General features: G+C 51.3%; 1 protein-coding gene across 1 annotated transcript in view; it reads right to left on the bottom strand.

The window, feature by feature from the left end:
• Positions 1-14,444, bottom strand: part of Soxn (SRY-box transcription factor soxNeuro) — a 404,681-nt gene that overhangs the window by 242,228 nt on the left and 148,009 nt on the right. The window contains exon 4 of the transcript XR_013082871.1: positions 9,241-9,292. The gene's annotated coding sequence lies outside the window, so the exon portion shown is untranslated. The remainder of the gene's footprint in view (positions 1-9,240; positions 9,293-14,444) is intronic.

Below are 14,444 nucleotides of genomic sequence, written 5' to 3'. Positions count from 1 at the left end.
GTGACGTATACTGCTCTAAAGTTGGCGGCACACAGCTCATTCGAAGCTCGATAAAACGAGTAAAACAAAACAATCGTACATCAATTTTTGATCATTGTAAAGAGGAAGCTTCAATCTTGAAATCCACTGTGGTTTCGACATGGGTATTCGAACGAGAATCGAGATCGAAGGGGTTGCAACTCGATTCTTCGCGCCCGGAGATTTTCCGCGAATTCCACGGAGGTGTCGAAAAGCGTCTAAAAACTATCCACCCCTAGACAATCGAACAGCCCCCCTTGGTAAATTCTCACCCCCGTAGCGAGAGCTGTTGGATAGTCCCGGTGCTCGAGTTCCGGTGGAATTCTCGGCGGCATTCCGCGAAAGTGGCCCGGCTGAAAGGGTTGCTCGGGGGTGGTTCTCGCGGGGGTGGCGAAGGGTGTTGAGAAACACTGTGCCGAAGAGATGTCGTCGCGATGGGGTTGATAGCGGGGGTTTCTGCGGGGGTGGCTGCCGGGCGGCTCGGAACCGGGCGCATTGTGGTCGGAGATAGAGATGGCTATCGGGGTGCGCCACGCGGTAATTGCCAGGAACTACGGGAGGAAATTAAAGCTGCCCCGGTCTTCCGGCACCCCCATTGTCGGTACTCGCGACACTGTTCCCCGGTAGCGTTCTATTTATCAGGAACGAGCCAATGGGCTGGCCTACGCCGACAGGCTCCGTGTCACTGTGTCACCGGAATCGAAACACGTCGTTCTTCTCTTTCGTCCTGATCCACTCTCTCTCTTCCTCTCCCTCTCTATCTCTCTCTTCGCTCTTCTCTCTCTCTCTCTCTCTGTCTATCCATCGAACTGTCTGTTCCTTTCCACGCGCAACGATTCCGCGCGCTCCAGCACGCGTCTACGCGCCTGTGTCCGCTTCTGTTCACTCGCCTGTCCACCGAGATTGGCCGCTGCCCTCTATACCGGACGATCAGAAAGGGGTCTTCACAACGATCCGCTAAATGGACGCTTTAGACCCGACTCTCCATTAACCGATCCGGGCCCGCCCCGGGGTGAAAAATGCAAAGCGGCCCCGGCTCTGAATCGCAAGTGGACTTTGTCCACGTTGCTGACGCGTTGTTTCAACCCCCCTCCCACCCCCCACGGCCTGTTGATACTCCATCCACGATGCCTTGGTTCTTGAATTCAAAGGAAGCCGTGTAGCCAACGTCCAGCGAGATCCTCCATGAAAGAATCCGTTGCGTGCCTTCGGCCCTTCGGCCTTCACGAGGGAACTTCGAGATTGCTGATTATTAGCCTGTCCAGGAATGAGTTCGTGAATCAATGTGTACAACCCCTTAGGTTCTGCTTTGAAATGCGTCGGGGGTACACTTTGTCTTCCGATCAGCTTCGGCTTTTGATTCGACCTGATAAGTTTTTGTTGTCACGTTTCTAGATTGGTTGCCACATACGCCCGATCCTGTCGCTCAGTATTCTATATCTGCAGTCAATAAGCTAGTAGATCGATGATTTTCATGCAAAATTAAAATTGTCTTTGTGAATTTCAAGATTTAGAAGCTAAATAGACATTTATTTCTTTTTGAAATAATTTCAATGAGTTGAAAGTACAGTGTTTTCTTTATATACGTCGCCAAGGCCTCGACGATAAATGTCGCGGAATTGTTTCCATTACAGGGTACCAAAAAAATTATACTTTTTAGAATATTTTGAACACAGGCTGCTTTACCGAAAACTATAAAAGAATACGTGTTTCCTCTTCAACGATCGGTACAGAACTAAACGCAAAACAAATTCTTTGCAAATAAATAATTGATTACTTATGGGTACCCCTAATACTTTATAATATATACATATACTTTATAATATAATCGTATAATCTTTGGACTCGTATCGTAAATTGTTTCAGGCTATAAATGTAAAAATCGGTCCACCTTCGTAGACATCTCGATGGGAACACATAATTACTTCTACGTAAGATCTCGTAGGAATCCAAGCAACTTTCGTCATTTTTCTCGAACCTCCACTTCGAAATACGAACTCGATGGAATTGGGACAAGTTGCCGAGGCTTCTACGTGGAAAATCGAGGGAGTGAAGGATCGGAGGGTTGAGCCAGGTTTACAAGAAGCGCCTAGAAACCCCTCGACCCCCCGATTATGCATTCGACGATCCAAAGCAGCGACCCGGTCGCCATCCGCGGGATTTCCCGCGGGTTCCCGTTTGAGAATCCCTGTCCGAGGTCGAGAGCACTTATTCGGGCCATAACTCCCGCACACGTTCCCCCGTTTGCTGCCCTCTCCCGGCCTCATAAATACGTGAGACGGCGAGATGGGGGTGCAAGGGGGGAGGGCGGTTGGGCCGAGGGTGGCACGAAAACGACGACAAACCAGGCAATGGGGCGGGAACGGATGCGAAGCACGGGAATCCGGGACTTTAAAACAAATATATCGCGCGTAAATCCAGCGAGGATGTAAGTCACAGCAACCGGGAGGGATGCCGGGACACCGGGAGACTCGGAGGAATGGGGGTCGACGGCAAATCGTCGCTGCTTTACTTTACATATTTCCTGCCGGAATGGCTGCCCCACCAGAAATGACGAATGGAGACGCGGGTTCCACAATCTCGCCCGTCGCTATACTCTACAATTGTCTTGGAGAGCGTCACTTTAAAGATCATTGGCCCCTAAAAGCTACGATGCCTCTTGATCGTTTGATCTTCGTCTATTTATTGCTGGTTTATCAACTATCTTCATTTAATGTATTTGATTTATCATCGTTTCTTTAAGATTTCACGGAACTCTTCGTTTTGTAATTGAAAGATGTAAAAATTTTAAGCTGTTTGTTTTTCGCATCGTGTTTCAGCTTTTTCTGACCGGCTAATCTGTAATCTGCGGATCTGTACGGAAAATAAAAATTGTTGGCATCAATTTTGCAAGCGACCGTATTCATTCTTTTCTACTTTAACAATCCGAATGGGTTGCAGAAAATACATTGACATTGTTACATTCTTTCAACGCTCCTACTATTTTAAGTCGTCCTTGCCAAAAATCTGAACATAGTTCCAAAAGTGTCGAACCTCTTGGAACAGCATCGAAGAAATCGATCCGAGGTTAGGGTAAATTCCCTGGATCCGGCCAGTTGATGAGACCGCAAGGCAGCAAAGTCGGCGACGATCTTGCCAGTCAATGGAGCCGACGAGGTTTTCGCGCGGCGTCCTCTCCGCAGCGGGCTGAAAGGCTCGCGGATAGGTTGTCGCGCGTGGGAGACGAACAGGAAGGGTTGCAGGGGGTGGATGGAAGGTTCGAGGTTCCTGAGCGAAGCCTCGACGATCCAGGTCGACGAGTGGCAATTAGGCAAATGAATAATTTCCAGTGAATTAAGCCAGACTCGGCGAAAAAGGCGATAATGCGAGAAGCGACGTAAACAGAGAAAGAGAGACAGAGAGAGAGAGAGAGGGAGGGAGAGCTTTGGGGGTGAACCGGGGGCTGAAAGAGAAGGAAACGAACAGAGAGGGAAAAGAGAGAAGACTAGAAAGCTGGAGAGAGAATCGTACGAGACGAAGGGTGAGAAGAGGCCTTGCACGCGTGTGCGCCCGTTCCCTCGCGATCCAATGTATATAAATGTGTTCTACCTTCGACCTACCTTCGAGCACAGTGGTGCGGAGCCTCGTGAACGCGGCGCGGGGGTGTTGAAGGCAGCCGGCAAGCCCCGCGCAATCAAACGTCAATCCCAGGCGAGTAATTTTCAAGTAATTTGTTTTCCCCGACGCTCTCGGTAAAAATGTTCCGTTTTTCGCAAAGCTGGGGCGCGTGACTTACCGGCGAGCAAGGAGGACGCGCGACGCGTTCCTAAGAAATATAATAATTACGGAAACGGAATTGCATTAGACCACCGCCTCCCCTCCACCCTTCCCGGACCATTCACGTTCCTCCGACGTCGAACCGCGTCGCGACGCGCCACAAAGACCGCCGACGCGGAACGTAATCACGTTCGATTTAACGACGCGATAATTGAACCTTTAACGCCAGCGACGCTCCGCGGCCGCGTTTGTTCTGCATTCGACCTCCAGCTGCACCGACTTTTTCACTTTTCTCGCCGACTGTTTTACGTATCTTTCTTTCTCTGCCCGAGGGCCCGAGAAAACGCGTCGCACTTCGCCGATTTGCGGCACAATGTCTTGGAATTTCTTTCCGCGATTCGCCGAGCCCTTTCAATCGCCGTAATGGCGATTTACTGGCCCATTGTGTGCCGGTATGTAGGTCAGCAAAACTGATTATTAATGTTTCCGCTTGTTCAATCCGGATTACGAAGGTTCGAAGCTTGTTCGAGAGCGCTTCGCGTTTAGACTGGTGCTTCGGAAATTCGGAATCGAAGAGGCTACGATGCCTTTCGGAAGCGTACGTTGTACACTGTCTACAGTACAAAACAGATATTAACTGGAAAACCTTATTTAACCCGTTTTTCTAAGTTTATTTTTATCGACGCCTTTTGTACGCTAGATCGTCCATGTCGACGACTAATTTTCTGACTGTCCTAGGTTTCAAAAAGAAAATCTGAAAACATTCTCGGATACGTATCGAGATCCGTATTTTAATATTGGAACGCCAAACGTTTAAAGCGTTAATGGGAAAAATTAGATGTTGGAAAGGAAGAAATTCAAGAGCGAAATTTCACTTCGGACACAAACGATTTGCAGACGGAGACGGATAATCGCGTAAAATTCGCAGCCGGTATGAGGTAAAAATAGAATCCAGCGACAGGTAGAACGAGCAAAGCAGCGAAGCGTTTGTCTTCGTCAGACTCTCGACGGAGCACTGGCGTCCAGGCGAGCCTGATGGCGAAAGGTGCAATTAAATGGCTCGTACAGGAAGGAGTTCGAGCGGTTATTATTCGCGAGCTCGGCGTGGGAGTGTTTGGCCGATGATTCCTCGGCCAAAAATAAACCGCCCGTCGCTTCGCAGCGAGACGCGCCGCGTGGTTCCCGGGTTTCCACAGGTTTCGCAAGGTATTCGGGAGTCCAGGCACGTAGCCCAGGGCCCTCTCGTGGAATATTAGCTGGTAGCTGGTTCGAGCCCACATTGGGTCGAGCTCGCGAACGACAGACGTGCATACCGTATTAAGCCCCCGGGGACTTTACTGCCGCGTTACCAAACACCGACACACGCTCGCCCTCCAGCGTGTACACGCGTCTCTCTTCCTCTTTCCCTCCCTTGAGTTACGGTGTGTACGTGTGTCGAGAGAGAGAGAGCGAGAGAGAGAGAGAGAGGGAGAGGGAGGGAGATAGCACACGCTCGCGGAAGTGTCTGCGCGCCGCGTATATCGGCGCACCGTGTGCAAATACTCCGATATTCATGAATCCTGGTGCTCGCCCACGGGAAATGCACGCTCGGACCACCGCGACACCGACTCTTACCGCTCGCGAAACCACCCCCGCGAAATATAACCTTGGCTCGCGGACACCTGGAACAGCCCTTCACCGATCCAAACTTTCGGCCTCGTCTTGCAAGAATTGCAATTAACCCTCCACCGACGGTCCTCATTGAATCCTAATTTTAGAATTTTTTGGGGGGGGGGGGGAAAGGGAACAAATTAACACATCTTGAGCGGGAAGCGACTAAAGTCGTTTTTCACGGATTATTGATGGATTATTGTTATCGATGGGTTTTTGTGATGTTTTTACAATAAAATCGGATAGACATGCGTTGCAAAAATACAAAACGTGCGTTGCAAGAATGAATGCAACACGGCAAGACTTTGGCGGCAAAGTGCCCGCGCAAGATGTGTCAATTAAAAATCTATGTAGGGGTACACATGTCTCGAAGTATAGAACGATTGTTTTCATGTCATTTGTATTAAAAATGCCGGCGATAGACCGGCTCGTGAATGCAACTTTCAATTTGTCACGGAGCCCTCCTTAACCTCTTCCCGTGCCATTTAGTTCGACGAAATCCGGGCCCAAACGGTAGGGGTCAGTGCGCGGTAAACCGACCAGAGTGATGCTCGAAAACAGTTGCAATACTAGCCGAAATGTAAATACAGTCATTTGTAAATCATTCCACGACTCTAACTCGTGATGTTTACATTTGGCAGATTTTCAGTCGACGAGTCGTACTCGTGATGTTTACGTTCGTGTCAAAATCTTCATCACGAGTCAGACTCGTTAAAGTACGGGAAGTGGTTAAAACTAGTTCCTGCACTCAGGAACGTCCACCGTCGGCATTTTTAGTACAGATGACATACAAAAATGTTGTCGTATACTTCGAGACATGTATAACGAAGACCTGTACACGAAGTATTGTTTAATTTCTTCTCAAAAGAATTTCTCTAAAATTAGGATTCAAAATCGGACAGCCACAAATTAATTGCGCCGTTCGACCACCGTTAAACGAATGCGTTGAACGAGACGAACGAGGTCCACGATCTCGACTAAAACCGGCACGATAATCCGCCCAAGTCTCTAAACGATTTCCACGCGAAGCTCGCGTTTCGTTGCCGGTGTGCGCTGTCGAGGCGTCGGTTTCCATCTCGCCGCTAACGAATCCATCCATCACCGTGGCGAAAAATCCGAGATTCCGCCGCGCAATTAGAATCCCATGGTGTCCGTGGGACTGTGGCGATGCGATGGTAGCCGGCGCGAGTTATTCATCTTATCGCCGACGCGGAGAACCGGTTGCCCGGCGAACTACATCGCCTCGGGGGATACCGGAGGGTATCGTGTTTCCACGGTGGATTTGCCGGAGCCGAAGAGAGGATCGACGAGCGACGGACAACGGGCCGAGAGGATTCGATCGATCAGGTTTTTCCGGGGGCGCGCGTGTTGACGGCTCGCGGGAGAATTCCGGCGCGCAGCCGCGATTAAAATCCCGCGACGCATCGAAGCAGCCGACAATGGTGGCCGAAAGTTCGTTTGCGACGCGTTTACCAGCGGCGGATGGTTTTAACGCCATCGGGGGCAACGAGCGGCCCGGGAGATCGCGCAGAGTGAGCAAAAGAGAGAGAGAGAGAGTGATCAGGGGAACGAGGGGCACTGCGGGGGCAGATCGAGGGCTGCACAATGGCAAAGCGCGGAACAAAGCCTATCCACGGGTAATTCGAAATTCGCGTCGTCCTGTGCCCGCGCGTCCGTAATTAACGGTAACCTCGTGTCCTGGCCCGATTAAAAAAGGACGCCGTATAATTGCACCCGGCTCTCTCCCGCTTGTCACCCCCCGTCACGATTTTAACGAACTTCGGCCCGTTACCAGAGAGAGCTTCGTTATCGGAGATCCCGCGCCGCGTCGTCGAAAGATCATTTTTTCCGCGATGCCAAATGATCAGTCTCCGGCGGCCCCGTCGAGGCCAATTAAAAACTGCGGCGGCGTCGACTGCGACGGCGGCGGCTACACGTTTGTCTTCGATCGCGTGATACGCTGGCTTAAATGCCTGACAATTTCGTCCATTGTGCGGCGAGAAATTCGAGATATTAGGTGGGTAAACTTGTTCGATTGGTGGACTATAATTGCGTTAGACGACCGCGTTATTCAGGGCTCGAAGGGTTTTGATCCTCACTTAACGGCTACCTGAATGCACACATACATGCAAGGAGACATGCATGCATGCATGCATGCAGTTGAAAGGAGAATTGGTCCACCTAACAGCACATCATCGATACAGTGATTTCTCTGTATATGTCGCCAAGGCCAGCATGATAAACGTCGCGGAATAATCCCCGCTAGGTCGAGAGGCCTCGGACGCCGAGGAGTGTAAACATAAAACAGCTGGGGTATGTCTCCTGGACTGTACACGACGCTGACAAGACCCGTGTTGTTGACGTATATCGAGAATTCACTGTACTTCTCTGTTTTTCCTTCTTTTAATAGGAATCGAGGAAGCGTAGAGGATTAAGTAGAATGAGTCTCTCTTTCTGGTATCGGTCAGACTCGCGAGTGTGAAATTCTCTGGAAATCCGAGGACTTCTCGCGGTGGTAATCGATGCAAGAATTCTGTCGTCGGCGGTGGCAAACGGACAAGCTTATCTGGGAGCGATATCGCGGCCGATCGATGCCAGAAACAGCCAGAGAGAGAGAAAGAGAGAGAGAGAGACAGAGTGAGAGAGAGGAAGAGCGAAACGCGACTGTAGAACGCCGGCTATCGATGAATATTCATCGTTCGCCGTCGCCTGGTCGATCCCGCTTCATCTATCTTTCGGACATCATCGTCGACGATGCGAAGGCAAGGAGCAGCAGCACCGACGTGGGTGGAAAGAAGAAGAAGAGGAAGAAGGAGGAGGAGGAGGTGGGACGGAAACGGAGACGGACGAACGTATGCGCCGCGAGAACGGAGAAAAGGGGATCGCGGAGGCTGTGTCGAATAATTGCCAACTATTCCAGGCACGCGGCTTAAGACGCGGAGGGAAACGGTTCTTGGCGATGCGGTGGGATGAGGAGGACGATGAGGACGTGGATGAAGAGGACGAAGGGGCCGAACGGGGTACAGCGAGGCGGGCCGAGGGGACGGGACGAAGAGAATGGAGGCGGAAAATGAGAGAAACAAAGAGACGCCGAGGCTGAGGATTGAAGCGAGACCGTGCGACGAAGGAAAGAGACCTGTTCGACGTTAGGGGCTCAAGAGAGGAGGCGAAGAACGTAGACGAAGAAGGAGAGCGCGAGAGACGAACGGCAAAGAACGAGAGAGCCTGACGGAGAACGCCGGAGGAGAGAGAGAGGAGAGTGGGAGTTGCCAAGATGGCGCCACCGAGAGCTCCGACCGGCCGAGGTAGGAGGTGGAGAAGGTGGAGAACGTGTTCCGGGAGGAGGAAGGGTAAAAGATAAATGACGTGTCCACCGCCTCCAACGGCAACCTCGCCACTGCCACCGACATCGCCGCGAAGACGCGGCGAAAGAAGAGGACCAAGAAGAAGCGGTTAGGGGACGAGCCTCCATTAAACATTCGCGGGCTTGCTTTACCCTTTGGGCTCCTGGTCCCCTCAGAGATCCTCCTCGTCAGGCAACTAGACGATCATGGATCGTGTCCTGCGATTTTCTAGGCCCTCCTGCCGATCTCCTAGTCTCTGTGATCTATCGACACTGATATCCCCTAGGCCTGCGGATCCTCATATTCGCTAGTCAACTCGCGGATCGTGGATCGTGCCTTGCGGATCCTTAAGTATGCTAACGAAATGCTTGTCCAGGCAGCTTCAGGTTTACTTTCGGATTGCCTTCAGGGATTTAGGCTTGAGACACTTTGCAGGGGAACACAGTAGAGAGAATATTGAATTAACACTCACCGTCCCTTTTTCAGACTCATCACGGTGATCGCAACAGAGTTCCGTGTGTCACCTGCAAACGCAAATTCCGGATTAGAATCCTGTTAATACGTAGCCGTGAACACGTATCGGTAAAAACCATAGCCGATCATCGCGAATTTTTGTGCGAAACAAACATTTCCAAAGTTAATCGTGAGAAATAGATTTGAGAGGAAAATGTAATTCCACTTTCAATGACTTCAATAAAATTAACGTGACAACATTTTGAAATTCTTTTCTTTTCCATGAATGCATAAAATCCGCAATCCCTAACTAGTGAATTGTATCCAGCCAGGTCAAGGGGATAAACGCGCAAAAATTCCAGGAGCGAGTGCGAGGTTCGGAAAGTTCGGTAACTAGCCATCTTCGCTGGGAGTTCATCGTGAGTGCGTTTTCCACTTTGGGAAACACTGGTTTACGAGTTCACGGTTCCGTGAACCGCGAAAGAGAGGCTCGTAGATGGCTCGTAGAGGGGTAGGGGGTAGGATGGGACGGTGAGCCACCCCAATGGCAAGCATCGAGCGTTATGAACTATCGGAAGACACATTAGCGCAAATCTGCGAAGCCAATAACTGGGCCCGACGAGAGAGCGTCGCCGATGGAGGCGGCTGTAGGTGGTTGAACGTAGATGAAGAACGGCGCCGGAGGGGGTTGCCGGCAGGGGGTGCATCGCCGCCTCTGTCGCCGGGGCGTCAAATTATTCTGCGATTAATAATCCGCGCGTTACACGCGTGATCGGGCCTTTATCCCGGACGCCGTGCCGCTCTGCCGTCGTTGTCTCTCTTCCTTCCTTCCTGGCAGCCGCCACGCATCCGATCCCTCCACCCCCGCATCTCTCTCTCCCTCCCTCTCGCTCGCTCACTCTCGCTGGCAAAGGTATCAATGGCTGCGGCACGTCGGAGCGATTGTCCTTCTGTGTCGAGGGCATTTATCGCTCCGCGGGACGCGTATGAATCGATCGCGCGCGAACGAGCGAGCGGGCGAACGACGAGCGACCTTTAATGAAACGCAAGCGCCACGATCGCGGAATATCGGCCCCCCCCTCTAATTGGAAAGATTCATCCGCCTGGCTAAACAGTCGGCCGAGCAAGATGGCTTCGGAGAAGCCAATTAACCGATCGCTCCAAACCTCCGAACGCAAATTTCGTAGCGGTGAGCGACAACCACGGAATTCTTCATCCCCTGTCATCTGCTGTCCCGTCGTGGGATGTCTCGAAGTTGCTCCAAGCCCACGGGGAACTAGTTAAGGAACGCCCAAAGTCTATTCTTAAATTCAAGTCGCAAGGTCAGACTATTTTACTCTCGAGCGAAAGGCGACGAAAGGCGAAAAGTCTTCGTCCCTTATGAAACAATGAAGAATGTATTCTGTATACAGTGATTTCTCTATATATGTCGCCAATGTCTGAATTATCGCAAAATATACCCCGTGAGCAGACATCGAGGAGTGTAAACATGACACTGCTCGGCTATGACTCCTGGACGATACACGGCGCTGGAAAGACCCGTGTTGTTGACATATATCGAGAACTCGCTGTACTTTCCCGTTCAAGGAGTCACGTCCGTACTGACGCTACGCGTTAAACCTTGTCGACTATATTAGTTGCACACTTGAAATGTTAAGATACAAAGTTTGAATGTTTTACATTCGATTCTGAAGCAAGGCTGAATTACGTCATCCCCTATAAAGGCGAAAAAGTGCACCCTGATTAACAGACGCCTGAGAATTCTACGAACCTAAGAAAGACTACGGGTCTGATTGAACCAGTGAACGTTTGACTCCTGAAACATCAACAACAACACACCTGTCCAGCAATCGAACCATCCATAACCTAACTGCCGCCACAACTGCAACATTCTATCCATGTCTCTGAAAGCATAACTCCTAAAATCTCACGCTCATGATCTTGAGCGAACGAGCGAACTCCAAACCGAAAATTCGACAGTAGAAGAGGCTTCTCGCGATCGGTCGTCGCGGAATTCTATAACTCGTGGAGAAGATCGTGCCAGGCGCGAAGAGTTCGTACAAAGGAATTATATTAAGCTCGCAATATCCAGATTCCCGCTTACCCTTTGCCACCACCCCGATATGAGAAAGAGAGGGAGGGGGGGAGGGGGTGTGTTCGCGTGCAGCTCGCAAAAATTCGCAGACGGCCGCACGTTTCTCATACTCGGCGTATCGGGCGTCGTTCCGGCGATTCCGCATTGTGCGAGAGGAAGAATATAAGGCGGGCGCGTGCGTGTCCGCTCGTACGTGTGGAAAAAGGGTGATATCATCCCCATAATGCGATGCAGGCGCGATGATCCGGGAGCAATATACCTTGGGACACGGGCGCACCGGGAGCCCAGAGACCCCCCGCGGGACGTCCCCGGGACCTCCTTTGGCCCCGGGACATCGCGATATTGCTTGTTTTATTGGAGCGTGACACCCATTTTTTCCTTCTCTCTCTCTCTCTCTCTCTCTCTCTCTTTCCACCCTCTATCGTACAGAAAGCGTGGGTGAGCTCCAAGGGAGCGAGACTCCGCGAAAAAGAAGGACCCGAGGAGAAAAATCATTTCGCCGGATGTTTAGCCGTGCCGGAAGCCGTGTCTCGCAAGGGATGAAGGGACGGGGGGTGGAGGGCTGGGTGGCACGATAAACGAAACAGATTGTCGGGAACGATCGTACCTTGGGGAGAGATACCGTGGATAAATATATGCCTCGTGTTTTATGGAAACTGCGAGAGAGCGCCGGGCCGGCGCACGGTGCGGCGCAACGAGGGGTAATTTAATGGGGGCGAGTTTAGACACCGAGATTCGAGGTGAAACTTTATGGCGGCCGGTGCTCTCGAGCTCTCGAGACTATCGCGATCGATTTAGGCTGTTAATCAGCGGCCGCGATTTATCGTTCGTGCACCGGGGTGCGGGATAGAGAGTTTTTGTCGAGAACGTGAATGGGAACGTGCACGAATCCCATGGGTGTGTGTGCGCGCACGCGCGCGTGTGTGTTTGTGTGTGTGTTTAATCGTTTGGTAGGAAAGAAATTCGGTTGTTCCTCCGCGTTGAAAATTGAATCGCTCGTTGTTTTCCCGATCGACGAATTATCCACTCGCGGGATTAATCATCGATAGGACGATACACCTCGGTTGATGTTTGATCAACGGGGGTGGCTTTTAATCCACCGTGAAAAATAAAGCGCACGGAAGGAACCAATTAAGGTTATTGCTTCCCCGCGGAGGACGCGAGGATCAAAGCCACTCGACGAATTAAACTCCGCGTACCGAAACATATCGACAGCGGAACGAGAGTAGAAGGGAGAAAAGGAGAGAGAGAGAGAGAGAGAGAGAGAGAGAGAGAGAGAGAGCGGTCCGAAATCTCTGCAAAGCCAGCCGAGCACAATTTCTCATATGGAAAAGTTCCCGCTCGGTTTCGGTTGCCGAAGGGGCGGAAAGAACGCCAGGTTGCAGGTTTCTCGCGCTACACCCTCACCCACCCCCTCCTACAACTCTCAACAACTTCTCCTCTGTCGGAGATGCGATATGACAAACAGAACCGATGCCAGACAGCCGGCGAACTAAGGGGTTGAAAATTGCCTTCCACGCGTTCGGCCACGGAGAACGAACTTTCGGGCTCAAAGCGCTATCGTTTCTGTTTCGGAGTTTACTGTCTGACAAACAAAGCCACGGCATCCGGACCCAGCGTAAGAATGTCGCGAAAAAAACTCCCTTTATGCGGGCCAGAGAGCTATGACGAAGGTGGAAATCGCGGCGTGACGAGAAGCTGGTTATTAAATTCTTTGCTCTGCTTGAAAATTCCCGATTTGTTGAAGATCGTGCAGACTCACGTAAACTTTGGTCAGTTGGCGTGGTGCTCCAGAGTTGAACACCAGACATCACTACAGTGAATTCCCGTTGTAAGTCAGCGCAAGCTTCGCGGTTGAAAGTCATTGTCATGAAAGTCATACATCGAGCTTCGCTGTCCGTTTCTGCGTGCAACATTGTATCAGAGAAAGACATTTTCCCAGCCTGCTTGTCATAGGTTCATGACATAGAGACGGATAGTGACATTTGCATTTCCAGCGTGCACCGTGTATTTCAATGGCAACGTTCGGCGAGAACCTCGGATTTCGCCTAAATGTCTCTCGCCAGAACCGCGCAACCGACTTATAGCGGGAATTCGCTGTAAACGGCTTCGATTTCGTTCAACTTTCAGCTGCGAAGACTCCTCGGTTAGGTCTTTCTCGCAGTCGGATCGTTGGCTGTCCGGTCTCCCACGATAGTCGAAGCGGCGAGGAGGTCGCGGCGATCCGAAGGCGGCAAAAAACGAGACGGAAAAGACGAGAGCGGAGGCGTAGACGACGAATGAGAGATGCAGAGCCACGTTCTCGCTCGTCGGGGATATTAAGCCGAGTCCTTAGCTTGATGGATGAAACGGGACTTACGTTACTACCCGGTATCCGGCGGTGTCCGTGTCCGTGCATCATCAATAACTATTCTCTCTCTCTCTCTCACTCTCTCTTTCTCGGCTGTCCTCTCTCGTCTGATCGCGACTCATGGATCCTCTGTTGGCCAGCGCCGTGTAAAACGGGTCGTCGGGACGCGTTTAATGCGGCCACGAGACCAATGCGTGACACCGGATCGAAGGTGTAACGTTTTTCGGTGTGCAGCAGCAGCAGCAGGAAGAGACACACGCTGTTAGTCGTCTCGCTGTTGTCATTTGTCAGGAGGGGGATACGTGCCTAATGACGCCAGCCACGTGATTATGAAATAATGGTACCTGTCCGACGATGGAGCTCTCTGTACTCCCACCGGCAGCATCCTCCGAACACCTATACCCCCAGTCTGCCAGCCGTTAATGGCGTCGCGTAATCGTCGTCGTTAAGTCGACTCACGCCGCTATCTGTCCTCCGAAAGAGGCATCCCTGTCTTCCCGATTATTTGTTGCTCCTGCGATGCTCCGTTTACCCCGTGACCATGGATCCTGGGAATTTTTATCTCCCGGCTAACGACCGGTGAGATTCGAGGCGAGGATCATTCTAAACCGATGATAGTTCTCTCTCTCTCTCTCTCTCTCTCTCTCTCTCTCTCTCTCTCGGCTGCTGGAGAGACCAGGACTCGTTACCGAAGCTTACCAACATTCACAGAATTGTTCAGTGGGATCTTCTGCACCATTTCGATGTCATTCTGAGTGGACATTCTACATTCTCGTTG

Source organism: Halictus rubicundus, chromosome 1 (genome assembly GCF_050948215.1).
Source record: "Halictus rubicundus isolate RS-2024b chromosome 1, iyHalRubi1_principal, whole genome shotgun sequence".
NCBI lineage: Eukaryota > Metazoa > Arthropoda > Insecta > Hymenoptera > Halictidae > Halictus > Halictus rubicundus.
The sequence above is the reverse complement of the archived record's forward strand: the minus strand, read 5'-3'. Positions and strand labels throughout refer to the sequence as shown.